Source organism: Pleurodeles waltl, chromosome 6 (genome assembly GCF_031143425.1).
Source record: "Pleurodeles waltl isolate 20211129_DDA chromosome 6, aPleWal1.hap1.20221129, whole genome shotgun sequence".
Classification (NCBI taxonomy): domain Eukaryota; kingdom Metazoa; phylum Chordata; class Amphibia; order Caudata; family Salamandridae; genus Pleurodeles; species Pleurodeles waltl.
In genome coordinates this window covers 1637352038-1637369277 of record NC_090445.1, presented here as the reverse complement: position 1 = coordinate 1637369277, position 17240 = coordinate 1637352038, and positions in this window count along the sequence as shown.

Genomic DNA, 17240 nt, shown 5'->3' with positions numbered 1-17240 from the left:
GGGGGGTACCAAAGCCACATGTGTCCCATCAATGGCACCTATGATGTTGGGGATATGTCCAAGGGCATAGAAATCACCCTTCACTGTAGGCAAATCCCCCACCTCAGGGAAAATTATGAGGCTCCTCATGTGTTTCAGCAGGGCAGACAACACTATGGACAACACCTTGGAAAACATAGGTTGAGACATCCCTGATGATATGGCCACTGTTGTTTGAAATGACCCACTTGTTAAGAAATGGAGTACTGACAGCACCTGCACTAGAGGGGGGATCCCTGTGGGTTGGCGGATGGGTGACATCAGGGCTGCCACCAGCTGGGAACACAGTTCCTGTATAGTGGCTCGGTCAAGACTGTGTGTCAGTATGACATGTCTTTCCTCCATTGTCGACAGGTCCACCAGCGGTCTGTACACGGGAAGATTCCTCCATCTCCTTGCATTGCCCAGCGGACGGTGCCTAGGAAGGACAACAGCGAGCACAGAGTCAATCAACCCACAGGTACGTTCCCACAGCTTGCACACAACACGATTCACTATGCATTGAATGGTTTTTATGAGTGTTGAGGAAAGGCCTAGGTATGTGTGACGCAGTAGAAATTAAGCCATGTGGGCCCTTGAAATGGCAGCTGCCTGACCTGTGAAGTGTGACAATGGGATGTGAGGTCAATGCGCTGGCGTGGCACACCGTGGCGGTCGAAGACCACGGCGCAAAGCCGCATTGGTTAACATAGAATCCTATGGGTTTCATGAGCCAATGACGATGTGCGCCGGCGGTCACGGTACGCACCGCCGTGGTACGCACCGCCGCGGGCGTGACCGCCATTTTCTATCTACTTAATCACTCGATACCTGATCTTCCACAGGAGAGGACCTACACTGCAAGTGCTGCTGTGACCTCGGTCTGGAAGAGACAATGGCTGCTGCGACTGGGGAAAGGGCCCCTGCCTTCACTTCTGAAGAATTGGAGAAACTCGTGGATGGGGTCCTCCCCCAGTATGCGCTACTCTACGGTCCTCCAGACCAACAGGTAAGTACACTGGGACCATGCTTTGTGGGCAATGCCTGGATTGAGTCGGGTGGATGAAAGATGGTGGGGAGGGGAGCAATTGAAGCATGCATCAGACGACAGATGAGAGCATTGGCCACATGGCAAGGGTGGGGATGGGGGGCCACTCACATCAAGCATGCAGAAGGTGATGATTTTTTTTCTCCCCCTGTACATGTCACATAGGTCAGCGCCCACCAGAAAATCGCTATTTGGCGTTCCATCGCCAAGGACGTCCGGACCCTGGGGGTCCACAACAGACGGGGCACCCACTGCCGGAAGAGGTGGGAGGACATCCGACGCGGGAGCAGGAAGACGGCGGAGGCTCTGCTGGGGATGGCCTCCCAACGTAGGAGGGGTGCCAGTCGTCAATTGACCCCCCTGATGTCCCGGATCCTGGCGGTGGCCTACCCCGATTTGGATGGGCGCGTGAGGACATCACAGCAGACACAAGGAGGTGAGTACACTCTCATTCTGGTGACTTTGCGCGCAGTGGAGGTGTCTGGGTGGGGGAGGTGGGCTGTGGGTATCTCTAGGCCAGGGCGATTTCTGTAGGCTAGGCCCCTCCGTAAGGCATGGCCCTGTGCCCCCGCCCCCCACCTCTGTAGGGTGCCAAGTACAGCTATTAATGGTCCTGTGTCATCTATGTGTGCAGTTGTCGTCCACAGGCTTGTAGGCCATGTCCCACTGATTGAGTAGTGGACCCCAAGTGCGCAGCGTAGTGCAGGGGGCTTCTGTGTCTGTCCTCTCCCCCAACGGTAGCGGTGTTCCATGCACTCAACATGTCTTTCTTTCTCCCCCTCCCCTTTTTTGTGGTCTTCCTGTTCATGTGTGCATTAGCATCATCAAGCGGAGGAGAAGTGGCATCGGAGCACGAGGGAGCTGCATCCCACATGGCCCTGGAGGGCCATGCAACGGACTCTGAGTACACCAGTGGGACGGAGGGCGAGGGGAGCTCCACAGCGGGGACTCGTGCTGATGTCAGTGGCAGCGACTCTTCCTCTGAAGGGAGCTCCCTTGTGGTGGCGGCAACATCCGTGCCCCCTGCAACAACAGGTACAGCCACCACCCAGCGCACCAGCACCGCCCTCCCAGCAGCCCCTCAGCGTTTGCCCCGTGCCCGCTCACCCAGGAAGGGGGGCATCTCCTTCGCCCCAGGCACCTCAGGCCCTGCCCCTGTCACCCCTGCTGCCCTCAGTGAGGAGGTCATTGACCTCCTGAGGACCATCATTGTCGGGCAGTCTACCCTTTTGAATGCCATCCAGGGTGTAGAAAGGGAGGTGCACCGGAGTAATGCATACCTGGAGGGCATTCATTCGGGTCAGGCTGCCCATCGGCGATCGTTCAACGCTCTAGCCTCAGCACTGACGGCAGCAATTGTCCCTGTCTCTAGCCTCCCCCCTCCAACTTCCTCACCCAGACCCAATCCCCTGTACCTCTGCCTATCCCAGACACACCTACAGACCAGCCTGAACACACCTCAACACCCAAGGGAAGCTCATCCAGACATAAGCACCACACTTCACACAAGCATTCACACAAGCAACATCCACATGCAGACACACCAACACCCACTGCCTCCAGTGTGTCCCCCTCCTCCTCGTCTCCCTCCTCCCTCCCTGTGACGTCTCCACTCACACTTGCATGCACAACATCTTCAGCCACTACGTCCAAAACCAGCACACCCACCAGAACACTCCGCACACATGCAGTCACCACCCCCACTACCATTTACACGTCCCCTGTGTCCTCTCCCAGTGTGTCTGTCACCCCCTCTTCCAAACCACACAAACGCAGGCAGCCACCCACCCAACAGCCATCCACCTCACGACAGCCTCGAGCCCAAGCACCTGTACCCAAAGACACCAGACTTCACACTCCTACAACCACATCCTCTTCCTCCACTCCCATACCCACTACACCTAGCCGTCCCTCTCTTTCCAAATTGATTTTCCTTTCCAAACTTGACCTCTTTCCAACAACTCCCCCACCCCGTCCATCGAATAAGACTGCAGTCAGCACCTCAGCCACCACCAAACCAGGACCCATCAAGACTGTTGTCCAAGGACTGTGGAGTCCCCCACCATCAAGGGCAACTAGTTCTGCTAGGAGCCAAGGCACGGCCAGCCCACCCCCGGAAAACACCCAAAGATGACCAGTGCCCGGCGCAAGAGGCCAAGGACACCAGGGACCAAAATCCCTACCCTGGCTCCGGCTGGAAGTGGGGTGCCACCTGGCACACCGCCAAAGGTGGGAAAGGGCCACAGACGACCAGGGAAGGGTGGGAAGGGCAGCACGCCCGACAAGTCCGGCAGCAGGCCAGCTGCCCAGGAGGGCCCCACCAGCGCCATCCCAGGTGTGCAGGAGGGCCCCGCCAGCCACAGCCCAGCTGCCCAGGAGGGCCCCGCCAGCCACAGCCCAGCTGCCCAGGAGGGCCCCGCCAGCCACAGCTCAGCTGGGCAATGAAGGAGCGCCAGCCACAGCCCAGCTGGGCAATGAAGGAGCGCCAGCCACAGCCCAGCTGGGCAATGAAGGAGCGCCAACTCAAGCACCGCTGAACAGGGCAAGGACCACTGAACAGGGCAAGGACCGCCAAGACAAGCACCGCTGAACTGGGCAAGCACCGCTGAACAGGGCAAGGACCGCCAAGGCAAGCACCGCTGAACAGGGCAAGGACCGCCAACTCAAGCACCGCTGAACTGGGCAAGCACCGCTGAACAGGGGAAGGACCGCCAAGGCAAGCACCGCTGAACAGGGCAAGCACCGCTGAACAGGGCAAGGACCGCCAAGGCAAGCACCGCTGAACACGGCAAGGACCGCCAAGGCAAGCACAGCTGAACAGGGCCCTTCATCTCAAGCACCGCTGCACTGGGCCCTTCATCTCAAGCACTGCTGCACTGGGCCCTTCATCTCAAGCACCGCTCCGCTGGGCCCTTCATCTCAAGCACCGCTCCGCTGGGCCCTTCATCTCAAGCACCGCTCCGCTGGGTCCTTCATCTCAAGCACCGCTCCGCTGGGCCCTTCATCTCAAGCACCGCTCCGCTGGGCACCGCCGTCTCAAGCACCGCTGAACTGGGCCCTTCATCTCAAGCACCGCTGAACAGGGCCCTTCATCTCAAGCACCGCTCCGCTGGGCACCGCCGTCTCAAGCACCGCTGAACTGGGCCCTTCATCTCAAGCACCGCTGCACTGGGCCCTTCATCTCAAGCACCGCTCCGCTGGGCCCTTCATCTCAAGCACCGCTCCGCTGGGCACCGCCGTCTCAAGCATCGCTCCGACGTCTCAAGCACCGCTGAACTGGGCCCTTCATCTCAAGCACCGCTGCACTGGGCCCTTCATCTCAAGCACCGCTCCGCTGGGCCCTTCATCTCAAGCACCGCTCCGCTGGGCACCGCCGTCTCAAGCACCGCTCCGCTGGGCACCGCCGTCTCAAGCACCGCTGCACTGGGCCCTTCATCTCAAGCACCGCTCCGCTGGGCCCTTCATCTCAAGCACCGCTCCGCTGGGCACCGCCGCCTCAAGCACCGCTCCGCTGGGCACCGCCGTCTCAAGCACCGCTGAACTGGGCCCTTCATCTCAAGCACCGCTGCACTGGGCCCTTCATCTCAAGCACCGCTCCGCTGGGCACCGCCGTCTCAAGCACCGCTGAACTGGGCCCTTCATCTCAAGCACCGCTGAACTGGTCCCTTCATCTCAAGCACCGCTGCACTGGGCCCTTCATCTCAAGCACCGCTCCGCTGGGCACCGCCGTCTCAAGCACCGCTGAACTGGGCCCTTCCTCTCAAGCACCGCTCCGCTGGGCCCTTCATCTCATGCACCGCTCCGTTGGGCCCTTCATCTCAAGCACCGCTCCGCTGGGCACCGCCGTCTCAAGCACCGCTGAACTGGGTCCTTCATCTCAAGCACCGCTGCACTGGGCCCTTCATCTCAAGCACCGCTGCACTGGGCCCTTCATCTCAAGCACCGCTCCGCTGGGCCCTTCATCTCAAGCACCGCTCCGCTGGGCCCTTCATCTCAAGCAACGCTCCGCTGGGCCCTTCATCTCAAGCACCGCTGCACTGGGCCCTTCATCTCAAGCACCGCTCCGCTGGGCAACGCCGTCTCAAGCACCGCTGCACTGGGCCCTTCATCTCAAGCACCGCCGTCTCAAGCACCGCTGAACTGGGCCCTTCATCTCAAGCACCGCTGCACTGGGCCCCTCATCTCAAGCACGGCTCCGCTGGGCCCTTCATCTCAAGCACCGCTGGCCCATTGGCGGAAGGGGCAGTGCCGCATCTGTGTCGGGCAGGGCTGCACGAAGCACTCTGGGCACCAGTCCCCCTCCAGAACCAGTGGACACTGTCATCCACTTGAGAGACTGTGGCTTTGCACTCCCCAGGATTGTACAGTGGGCAAGCCACCCACTGTATGGACTTGAGAGACTGTGGCTTTGCACTCCCCAGGATGGTACAGTGGGCAAACCACCCACTGTATGGACTTGAGAGACTGTGGCTTTGCACTCCCAGGATGGGACAGTGGCCATGGAGGCCCCTCGTGGATCTGGTGTCGTGTACTCATGTGGCTGAGGTGCCCCCCTTCCCTTCCCCCTGAGGTGCCTGTAGTTTTTCTATCTGATGCCCCTGCAGTGTTCTCTCCGTTGGTGTCAGGTATCCTGTGTGGGCCTTGCCCATGTGATTTGGGCCCAGTGGTCCACGGACAATGACTGCTAAAAGTATCGGACTTTTAATATTTATGTATATAATAGTTTTAAATGTGTGATATTTGTATATGCCAATAATACAATATATTCGACTGTTTATGATCATTTCATTTTGTCTTTGCATTCTTCTGGGGGGTTTGGGGGTTGTAACAGTGATGTATGGCTATGCATTGATGTGTGTGTTGTAGTGGGTGAGGGTGGTGGTGGGTGTGTAGCATATGTGTGCCCGTAATATTTTCTCCTCTCCTCTCCCCTCCCCTGTGTCGTAGGTGCAGTACCCACCGTAGTCTTCTGCGCCGGCGTTCGTGCTCCTGGTAGAGGAGCAGGAATACAATAGCTGGTAGGATGTGTAGTTCGGGTTCCATGTTGTCCAGATTCCTCGTGGGGTGTATGGAGGTGAGCGTTTTCCGTTTGAAATGTCTGTTTCCGCCGTGTTTTTATCGGCGGGGCTACCACCCCGGAAAAGGTGGCGGATTGGTGTGTTGTGATAGGGTGGGCGCTACACTGTCTCCCGCCTGTCTGTTGGCGGTGACCGCCGCGCTGTTTGTTTGTCCCGCCGTGGCAGGCGGAGTGTTAATGTGGCGGTCTCTGTTGGCGGTTTCCGCCAGGGTCAGAATTCCATTTTTTTAACCGCCAGCCTGTTGGCGGGTTAGCTGCCACTTTAACACCGACCGCCAGGGTTGGAATGACCCCCTAAGAGTTTTAGGCCCTCATTATGAACCGGGGGTGGGTGATAAAATGGCGGTAATGCCACCAACAGGCTTACCTTTCGCCAATGGGCCAGCGGTGCTTGAGATGAAGGGCCCAGTTCAGCGGTGATTGAGATGAAGGGCCCTGTTCAGCGGTGCTTGAGACGGCGGTGCCCTGTTCAGCGGTGCTTGAGATGAAGGGCCCAGTTCAGCGGTGCTTGAGACTGCGGTGCCCTGTTCAGCGGTGCTTGAGATGAAGGGCCCAGTGCAGCGGTGCTTGAGATGAGGGGCCCAGTGCAGCGGTGCTTGAGACGGCAGTGCGCAGCGGAGCGGTGCTTGAGATGAAGGGCCCAGGGGAGCGGTGCTTGAGATGAAGGGCCCAGTGCAGCGGTTCTTGAGACGGCGGTGCCCAGCGGAGCGGTGCTTGAGATGAAGGGCCCAGTGCAGCGGTGCTTGAGATGAAGGGCCCAGTTCAGCGGTGCTTGAGATGAAGGGCCCTGTTCAGCGGTGCTTGAGACGGCGGTGCCCAGCGGAGCGGTGCTTGAGACGGCGGTGCCCAGCGGAGCGGTGCTTGAGACGGCGGTGCCCTGTTCAGCGGTGCTTGAGATGAAGGGCCCAGTTCAGCGGTGCTTGAGACGGCGGTGCCCTGTTCAGCGGTGCTTGAGATGAAGGGCCCAGTTCAGCGGTGCTTGAGATGAAGGGCCCAGTGCAGCGGTGCTTGAGACGGCGGTGCCCAGCGGAGCGGTGCTTGAGATGAAGGGCCCAGTGCAGCGGTGCTTGAGATGAAGGGCCCAGTTCAGCGGTGCTTGAGCTGAAGGGCCCTGTTCAGCGGTGCTTGAGACGGCGGTGCCCAGCGGAGCGGTGCTTGAGACGGCGGTGCCCTGTTCAGCGGTGCTTGAGATGAAGGGCCAAGTTCAGCATTGCTTGAGACGGCGGTGCCCTGTTCAGCGGTGCTTGAGATGAAGGGCCAAATGCAGCGGTGCTTGAGATGAAGGGCCCAGTGCAGCGGTGCTTGAGACGGTGGTGCCCAGCGCAGCGGTGCTTGAGATGAAGGGCCCAGTGCAGCGGTGCTTGAGATGAAGGGCCCAGTTCAGCGGTGCTTTAGACGGCGGGCCCTGTTCAGCGGTGCTTGAGATGAAGGGCACAGTGCAGCGGTGCTTGAGTGAAAGGGCACAGTGCAGCGGTGCTTGAGATGAAGGGCCCATGCAGCGGTGCTTGAGACGGCGGTACCCAGCGGAGCGGTGCTTGAGATGAAGGGCCCAGTGCAGCAGTGCTTGAGATGAAGGGCCCAGTGCAGCGGTGCTTGAGACGGCGGTGCCCAGCGGAGCGGTGCTTGAGATGAAGGGCCCAGCGGAGCGGTGCTTGAGATGAAGGGCCCAGTGCAGCGGTTCTTGAGACGGCGGTGCCCAGCGGAGCGGTGCTTGAGATGAAGGGCCCAGTGCAGCGGTGCTTAAGATGAAGGGCCCAGTTCAGCGGTGCTTGAGATGAAGGGCCCTGTTCAGCGGTGCTTGAGATGGCGGTGCCCAGCGGAGCGGTGCTTGAGACGGCGGTGCCCTGTTCAGCGGTGCTTGAAACGGCGGTGCCCTGTTCAGCGGTGCTTGAGACGGCGGTGCCCAGCGGAGCGGTGCTTGAGTGAAAGGGCCCAGTTCTGCGGTGCTTGAGATGAGTGTCCAGCGGTTCCGGCCCAGGCATGGATCTCACTCGCCACCTGACATGTGGCTGGCGGGGCCTTCCTGCCCATCTGACTGTTGGCTTGCGGGGCCCTCCTGGCCTGACGTTCCGGGCCTCTGGGTGTCCTCCTGCACACCTGGGATGGGGCTGGTGGGGCCCTCCTGAGCAGCTGGCCTGCTGCCGGACTTGTCGGGCGTGCTGCCCTTCCCACCCTTCCCTGGTCGTCTGTGGCCCTTTCCCACCTTTGGCAGTGTGCCAGGTGGCACCCCACTTCCAGCCGGAGCCAGGGTAGGGATTTTGGTCCCTGGTGTCCTTGGCCTCTTGCGCCAGGCACTGGTCATCTTTGGGTGTTTTCCGGGGGTGGGCTGGCCATGCCTTGGCTCCTAGCAGAACTAGTTGCCCTTGAGGGTGGGGGACTCCACAGTCCTTGGACAACAGTCTTGATAGGTCCTGGTTTGGTGGTGGCTGAGGTGCTGATTGCAGTCTTATTCGATGGACGGGGTGGGGGAGTTGTTGGAAAGAGGTCAAGTTTGGAAAGGAAAATCAATTTGGAAAGAGAGGGACGGCTAGGTGTAGTGCCTTACGGAGGGGCCTAGCCTAAAGAAATCGCCCTGGCCTAGGGATACCCACAGCCCACATCCCCCACCCAGACACCTCCACTGCGCGCAAAGTCACCAGAATGAGAGTGTACTCACCCCCTTGTGTCTGCTGTGATGTCCACACGCGCCCATCCAAATCGGGGTAGGCCACCGCCAGGATCCGGGACATCAGGGGGGTCAATTGACGACTGGCACCCCTCCTACGTTGGGAGGCAATCCCCAGCAGAGCCTCCGCCGTCTTCCTGCTCCCGCGTCAGATGTCCTCCCACCTCTTCCGGCAGTGGGTGCCCCGTCTGTTGTGGACCCCCAGGGTCCGGACGTCCTTGGCGATGGCACGCCAAATAGCGATTTTCTGGTGGGCGCTGACCTATGTGACATGTACAGGGGGAGAAAAAAAAATCATCACCTTCTGCATGCTTGATGTGAGTGGCCCCCCATCCCCACCATTGCCATGTGGCCAATGCTCTCATCTGTCGTCTGATGCATGCCTCAATCGCTCCCCTCCCCACCATCTTTCATCCACCCGACTCAACCCAGGCATTGCCCACAAAGCATGGTCCCAGTGTACTTACCTGTTGGTCTGGAGGACCGTAGAGTAGCGCATACTGGGGGAGGACCCCATCCACGAGTTTCTCCAATTCTTCAGAAGTGAAGGCAGGGGCCCTTTCCCCAGTCGCAGCAGCCATTGTCTCTTCCAGACCGAGGTCACAGCAGCACTTGCAGTGTAGGTCCTCTCCTGTGGAAGATCAGGTATCGAGTGATTAAGTAGATAGAAAATGTCGGTCACGCCCGCGGCGGTGTGTACCGCGGCGGTGCGTACCGCGACCGCGGGCACACATCGTCATTGGCTCGTGAAACCCATAGGGTTCTATGTTAACCAATGTGGCTTTGCGCCGCGGTCTTCGACCGCCTACCGCCACGGTGTGCCACGCCAGCGCATTGACCTCACATCCCATTGTCACACTTCACAGGTCAGGCAGCCGCCATTTCAAGGGCCCACATGGCTTAATTTCTACTGCGTCACACATACCTAGGCCTTTCCTCAACACTCATACAAACCATTCAATGCATAGTGAATCGTGTGTTGTGCAAGCTGTGGGAACGTACCTGTGGGTTGATTGACTCTGTGTTCGCTGTTGTCCTTCCTAGGCACCGTCCGCTGGGCAATGCGAGGAGATGGAGGAATCTTCCCGTGTACAGACCGCTGGTGGACCTGTCGACAATGGAGGAACGACATGTCATTCTGAAATACAGGCTTGACCGAGCCACTATACATGAACTGTGTGCCCAGCTGGAGGCAGACCTGATGTCACCCATCCGCCAACCCACAGGGATCCCCCCTCTAGTGCAGGTGCTGTCAGTACTCCATTTCTTAGCAAGTGGTTCATTTCAAACAACAGTGGCAATATCATCAGGGATGTCTCAACCTATGTTTTCCAAGGTGTTGTCCAGAGTGTTGTCTGCCCTGCTGAAACACATGCGGAGCTACATCGTTTTCCCTGAGGTGGGGGATTTGCCTACAGTGAAGGGTGATTTCTATGCCCTTGGACATATCCCCAACATCATTGGTGCCATTGATGGGACACATGTTGCTTTGGTCCCCCCCCAGCAGGAGTGAACAGGTGTACAGGAACAGGAAAAGTTGTCATTCGATGAATGTACAGATGGTGTGTTTGGCAGACCAGTACATCTCCCATGTTAATGCCAAGTTCCCTGGGTCAGTGCATGACGCCTACATCCTGCGGAATAGCAGCATCCCGTATGTGATGGGTCAACTCCAGAGGCACCGGGTGTGGCTATTAGGGGACTCTGGTTACCCCAACCTGTCCTGGCTACTGACCCCAGTGAGGAATCCCAGGACCAGGGCAGAGGAACGCTACAATTAGGCCCATGGGCGGACTAGGAGGGTGATCGAACGCACCTTTGGCCTCCTGAAGGCCAGGTTCAGGTGCCTCCATATGACAGGTGGATCCCTAATGTACTCACCAAAGAAGGTGTGCCAGATCATCTTGGCCTGCTGTATGCTTCACAACCTGGCTTTGCGCCGCCAGGTGCCTTTTCTGCAGAAGGATGGTCCAGATGGTGGTGTTGTAGCAGCTGTGGAGCCTGTGGAGAGTGAAGAAGAGGAAGCCGAAGAGGACGACATAGACAACAGGAACACAGTAATAGAGCAATATTTTCAGTGACACACAGGTAAGAGTACACACCGGCATATTACATTTACTTAAAGACTCCTACCTCTCTACTGTCTGACTTTTTCCCCCCGTGTATGGTAACTGTGTTGTGACTTTCCCTTCCGTTTTCAGAGCTGTGGGCCCCACTGCGTGACATCTGCTTTGTTTCCCCATGGACTACAGCTGTGTGACAGCGGTTAGTTGGCATCACAATGTGAATAACAATTTTGGGACTGTCATGTCTAAGACATTTGTTAAAATCACAGACAGGCTCCAGATTGTTTATGTGCAATAAGTGTGTTTATTCAAGTGCTCTAATTTGGATGGGTGGTGGTGGAGGATTGTCCATGGCAGAGTCCAGACTATCAGTATCACAGGTGCATTGTCCAAATGCCTGTGGGAAGTGGAGCAGGGGCAGTTTAAGGTTGGACAGGGTGACAATGTGGGACAGTGGGATGACAATCAGGGCGGTATCCTTTGCTGGCGGGGGTCTTGACATGTTACTCTGTCTTCTTCCTGGATCTCAGGGCCTGCTTGAGGGGTGGTTCTCCTTCTACAGGGGGTGCGGTTCTGGTGGCCTGTTGGTCTTGTGTCGGGGCCTCCTGTCCACTAGCGCCGGCGGAGGTGGTAGCCAGTTCTTGGTTCATGCTAGTGTCAGGGGCCCTTTGAGGGGCCACAGTGGTCCGCAATGTGGTGATTAACTCATTCAGGGCCACTACGATGGTACCCATGGCGGAACTGATGTTTCTTAGTTCCTCCCTGAACCCCATATACTGTTGCTCCTGCAGAAGCTGGATTTTCTGAAACCTGGCCAGGACCGTCACCATCGTCTCCTGGGAGCTGTGGTATGCTCCCATGATGGAGGAGAGGGCCTTGTGGAGAGTGGGTTCCCTTGGCCTGTCCCCCCCCTGTCGCACAGCAGCCCTCCCAGTTCCCCTGTTTCCCTGGGCCTCCGTCCCCTGGACCGTGTGCCCACTACCACTGCCCCCATGTCCCTGTTGTTGTTGGGGTGGTGGGTTAGCCTGGGTTCCCTGTAGTGGTGGACACACCACTGATTGACGTGTCCTGGGGACAGAGGTATGGGCCCGCTGGGTGGGTGCTGTGCTGGTGTTCCCAGAGGGGGGAAGGTCTGCTGTGGCCTGTGCCTGTCTGAGGGGAACCGACTGTCCCGAGGTCCCCAATGGACCGGGCTGGTCATCTAGATCCAGGGAGACAGAGCTGCTGTCATCACTGTGGGCCTCTTCTGGGGATGGAGTGGACATTTGTGGACCCTCCTGCGCGGTGACCTGGCGTTCGGGTCCTGCAGGGGTATAAAAGTATGGTTATTGCTTCTGTGTGTGCCAATGGCGTGCAATGGGTGGGTGCCCGTGTACCCCAGTGATGGCATTCCTTTGTGGGGGCTGTTGTGACGGTGTTTTGGGGGGGGGTGATGGGTATGTGCATTGAGCATGCTTTGGTGATGTGTGTCCATGCTTGGGGCCGCTTGCAGGGCTAAGTTTTGGGATGGGTGGGTTGTGATGGTGAGACATTTGCAAGGGGTAGTTGTGATGGGTGTGAGGATGAGGGTGGGGGTATGAGTTGGCATGCAGGTGGGGTGGGGGGGATGAAGTAGTGAAGATGAGAGTTTGCCAGACAGAAGACCGCCATAACACCGCCGCGGTCGCGGTAAACCGCCACGGTCATTCTGACCCACAACAGGCAAACCGCCAAAATACCGACATCCACAAAAGTCCGCCACACCAAAGGTCAGCGATAAACTGGCGATGACCAAACCTCCACCGTCACGCCAATAGAAATACGCCCATGCCATTACGACCCACGAATCCACGCGGCGGTCTTTCAACAGCGGTATTCTATTGGCGGTACACACCGCTGCGGTAGAAATACACATACTCGTACAAAACACTACCACATTGGCCAATTCGAAATACACACACCTGATACACATACACACACCACTCCCACACACCCAATACAATATAAAACACACACCCACATCACCCACAAACCCCTACGACCAGAAATTCTGAGAGAAGGCCAGAGAGAGACACCACAGTCAACTACCAAGCATCCACAGGCACACAATACCAATACCCACAGAACTTCCACGCACCTCACACAACACATCACTAAATAGCACCCCACCTATCACTACACACTCCACCCCACACATCACCTACACCACCCCATGGCACGGCAAAGACACCCCAGGTTCTTGGAGGAGGAGCCCAGGGTCATGGTGGAGGAAATCGTCCGGGTAGAGCCACAGCTATTCGGATCACAGGTGCAGCACACCTCAATAGCAAGGAAGATGGAGCTATGGCGAAGAATAGTGGACAGGGTCAACGCAGTGGGACAGCACCCAAGAAATCGGGAGGACATCAGGAAGAGGTGGAATGACCTACGGGGGAAGGTGCGTTCCGTGGTCTCAAGACACCACCAGGCGGTTCAGCGGACTGGTGGCGGACCCCCATCTCCTCCCCCACAACTAACAACATGGGAGGAGCAAGTCTTGGCGATTCTGCATCCTGAGGGCCTCGCAGGGGTAGGTGGAGGAATGGACTCTGGTAAGACAAATCTTAATTATTACATCCCCCACCCTACCTGCATGCCAGCACATACCCCCACACTCACCCTCACCCCCAGCACCCCAACTCCTCACATATGTCCCAACATCACAAACCACCCATCACAACACCAAGCCCTGCATGCAACAACAAAGCATGGACACCCATCACTAAAGCATGCCCACTGCACATACCCATACAACCCCCTAAACCATCATCACACAAGGTCCCACACAGGAATGCAAGCACTGTGGTAAACGGTCACCCACCCTTTGCACACCATGACACACACAGATGTAATAACCATCCTTTTATACCCCTGCAGGACCCCTACCCAACGTCACCGGACAGGAGGGTCCACACATGTCCACACCACCAACAGAAGAGGCCCACAGTGATGACAGCAGCTCTGCCCAACTGGATCTAGATGACCAGCCCGGCCCATCGGGGACCTCGGGACAGTTGGTTGCCCTCACCCAAGCCTCGGTCCACCACAGACCTTCCCCCCTCTGGAAACACCAGCACAGCACCCACCCAGCGGGCCCATACCTCCGTCCCCAGGACACATCCATCAGCTGTGTGTCCACCACTACAGGGAACCCAGGATAACCCACCACCCCAACAACAACAGGGACCTGGGGGCAGTGGCTGAAGGCACACGGTCCAGGGGACGGAGGCCCAGGAACACAGGGGAACTGGGAGGGCTGCTGTGCAACAGGGGGCGGACAGGCCAAGGGAACCCATTCTCCACGAGGCCCTCTCCTCCATCATGGGAGCCTACCACCACTCCCAGGAGACGATGGCAACGGTACTGGCCAAGTTTCAGGAGACCCAGTGCCTGCAGGAGGAACAGTATACGGGCTTCAGGGAGGAACTCAGAACCATCAGCTCCACCCTGGGCACCATCATAGGGGTGCTGAAGGAAGTACTCAACACCAGGAGGGACACTGAGGCACTACAAGGGGCCCCTGACACTAGCATGGACGATGAACTGCCCACCACCTCCGCCGGCGCTAGTGGACAGGATGCCCCGCCACAGGACTACCACACTAGCACCCCACCCCCTGCAGAGGAAGAACCACCCCGCAAACGGTCCCTGAGATCCAGGACAAAGACACAGCACGATGCCAAGACCCCCGCCAAGAAATTAGACCACCCTGATTGTCATCCTACTGTCCCACTTTGTCACTCTGTCCATACTTAAACTGCCCCAGCTCCACTTCCTATGCCCATATGGACAATGCACCTGTGAGACTAATAGACTGGACTCTGCCATGGACATTCCTCCGCCATCACCCCTCACCATTTTACTACCTCCTCCAATATTGAGCACTTAAATAAACACACTTAAATCACAAAACAATCTGGAGTCTGTCTGTGATTTCGAAATAGTGTATTAGCAATTACAGTGACAAAATGCTCTTTCAATTGTAATGTCAACATACCTATGTCACACAGCTCTAGTCCATGAGGAATCTAAGCAGATGTCACACAGTGGGACCCACATCTGTGAAATCGTAAGGGAAAGTGACAACTCAGTGACCATAAACTGGGTGAAAACGACAGACAGTAGAGAGGTAGTAGTGTTAAAGTACATGTAGTAGGCAGGTCTGTACTCTTACCTGTGTCTCACTGGAAATATTGCTGGATCACTGAGTCCCTGTTGTTCATGTCTTCTTCCTCTGCTTCCTCGTCTTCACTGTCCACAGGCTCCACAGCTGCCACAACACCGCCATCTGGACCATACTCCTGCAGAAAAGGCACCTGTTGTCACAAAGTCAAGTTGTGAAGCATACAGCAGGCCACAATGATCTGGTACACCTTCTTTGGTGAGTAGAATAGGGATCCACCTGTCATATGGAGGCACCTGAACCTGGTCTTCAGGCGGCTGAAGGTCCGCTCGATCACCCTCCTAGTTCGCCCATGGGCCTCATTGTAGCGTTCCTCTGCCCTTGTCCTGGGATTCCTCACTGACTTGCTTCCAGGTGCTCACCTCATAGCCACACACGGTGCCTCTGGAGTTGACCCATCACATAAGGGATGCTGCTATTCCGCAGGATGTAGGCGTCATGCACTGAGCCAGGGAACATGGCATTCACATGGGAGATGTATTGGTCTGCCAAACATACCATCTGTACATTCATCGAATGATAACTCTTACGGTTTCTGTACACCTGTTCACTCCTGTGGGGGGGGGGGGGCAAAGCCACATGGGTCCCATCAATGGCACCTATGATGTTGGGGATGTGTCCCAGGGCATATAAATCACCTTTCACTGTAGGCAAATCCTCCACCTGAGGAAAAACGATGTAGCTCTGCATGTGTTTCAGAAGGGCAGACAACACTCTGGACAATACATTGGAAAACATAGGCTGGGACATCCCTGATGCAATGGCCATTGTTGTTTGAAAAGATCCACTTGCAAGGAAATGGAACACTGACAGCACCTGCACTTGAGGGGGGATTCCTGTGGGATGGCGGACATCAGGTCTGGCTCCACCTGGGTACACAGTTCCTGGATTGTGGCACGGTCAAGCCTGTATGTGATAATCACATGTCGCTCCTCCATTGTTGACAGGTCCACCAACGGTCGGTACACCGGAGGATGCCGCCATCTCCTCACATGTCCCAGCGGACGGTGCCTATGAAGGACAACAGCGAGCACAGAGTCAAACAACTCAGAGGTACGTGCCCACAGTTTACACAGAACACCATTCACACACCAAAGATGGCCTGTATGTGTGTAGAGTCTAGGCCTAGGTATGTGTGACGCAGTTGAAAATGAAGCCATGTGGGCCCCTGAAATGGCAGCTGCCTGACCTGTAATGTGGGACAATAGGATGTGAGGTAACTGCGCTGGCGTTGGACACTGTCGCTGTAGGCGGTTGAAGACCGCGCCGCAATGCTGCATTGGTTAACATTGGACCCTATGGGTCCCAGGAGCCAATGACGATGTACGCCGGCGGTGACGGTACGCACCACTTCAGACGTGACCGCCATTTTCTATCTGTTCAATCACTCGATACCTGACCTTCGACAGGAGAGGACCTACACTGCAAGTGCTGCTGTGACCTCGGTCTGGAAGAGACAATGGCTCGAGTGTCTGGGGAAAGGGCCCCTGCCTTCACATCGGAGGAGTTGGAGAAGCTCGTGGATGGGGTCCTCCTCCAGTACACACTACTTTACGGTCCTCCAGAGAAACAGGTAAGTACACAGGGAGCATGTTGAATGGGCTATGCCTGTGTAGAGAGGGCTGGATGTAAGAAGGAAGGAGGGAGAGTGCTGCGTGCATGAAAGACGGTGAAGGCATGTGCCACATGGCAAGGGTAGGGATGGGGGCCAATCAGTTTGACGGTGCAGCTGGTAATAACTTCTCTTTCTCCCCTGTACATTTCATGTAGGTCAGCGCCCACCAGAAAAAAGATATTTGGCGTGCCATTGCCAAGGACGTCCGGATCCTGGGGGTCTACCACAGACGGAGCACCCACTGCCAGAAAAGTTGGGAGGACATTCGCCGCTGGAGCAAGAAGACACTGGAGGCTCAGCTGGGGATGGCCTCCCAACGTGGGAGGGGTGCCCGTCGCACCATGACCCCCCTGATGTTCAGGATCCTGGCGGTGGCCTACTCGGAGTTGGATGGGTGCTTGAGGGCATCACAGCAGCCACAAGGGGGGAGTACACTCTCATTCTGCTGACTTGGCGCGCAGTGGAGGTGTCTGGGTGGGGGAGGTGGGCTGTGGGTTTCCCTAGGCCAGGGTGAGTTCCGTAGGCAAGGCCCCTCCATAAAGCAGGCCAT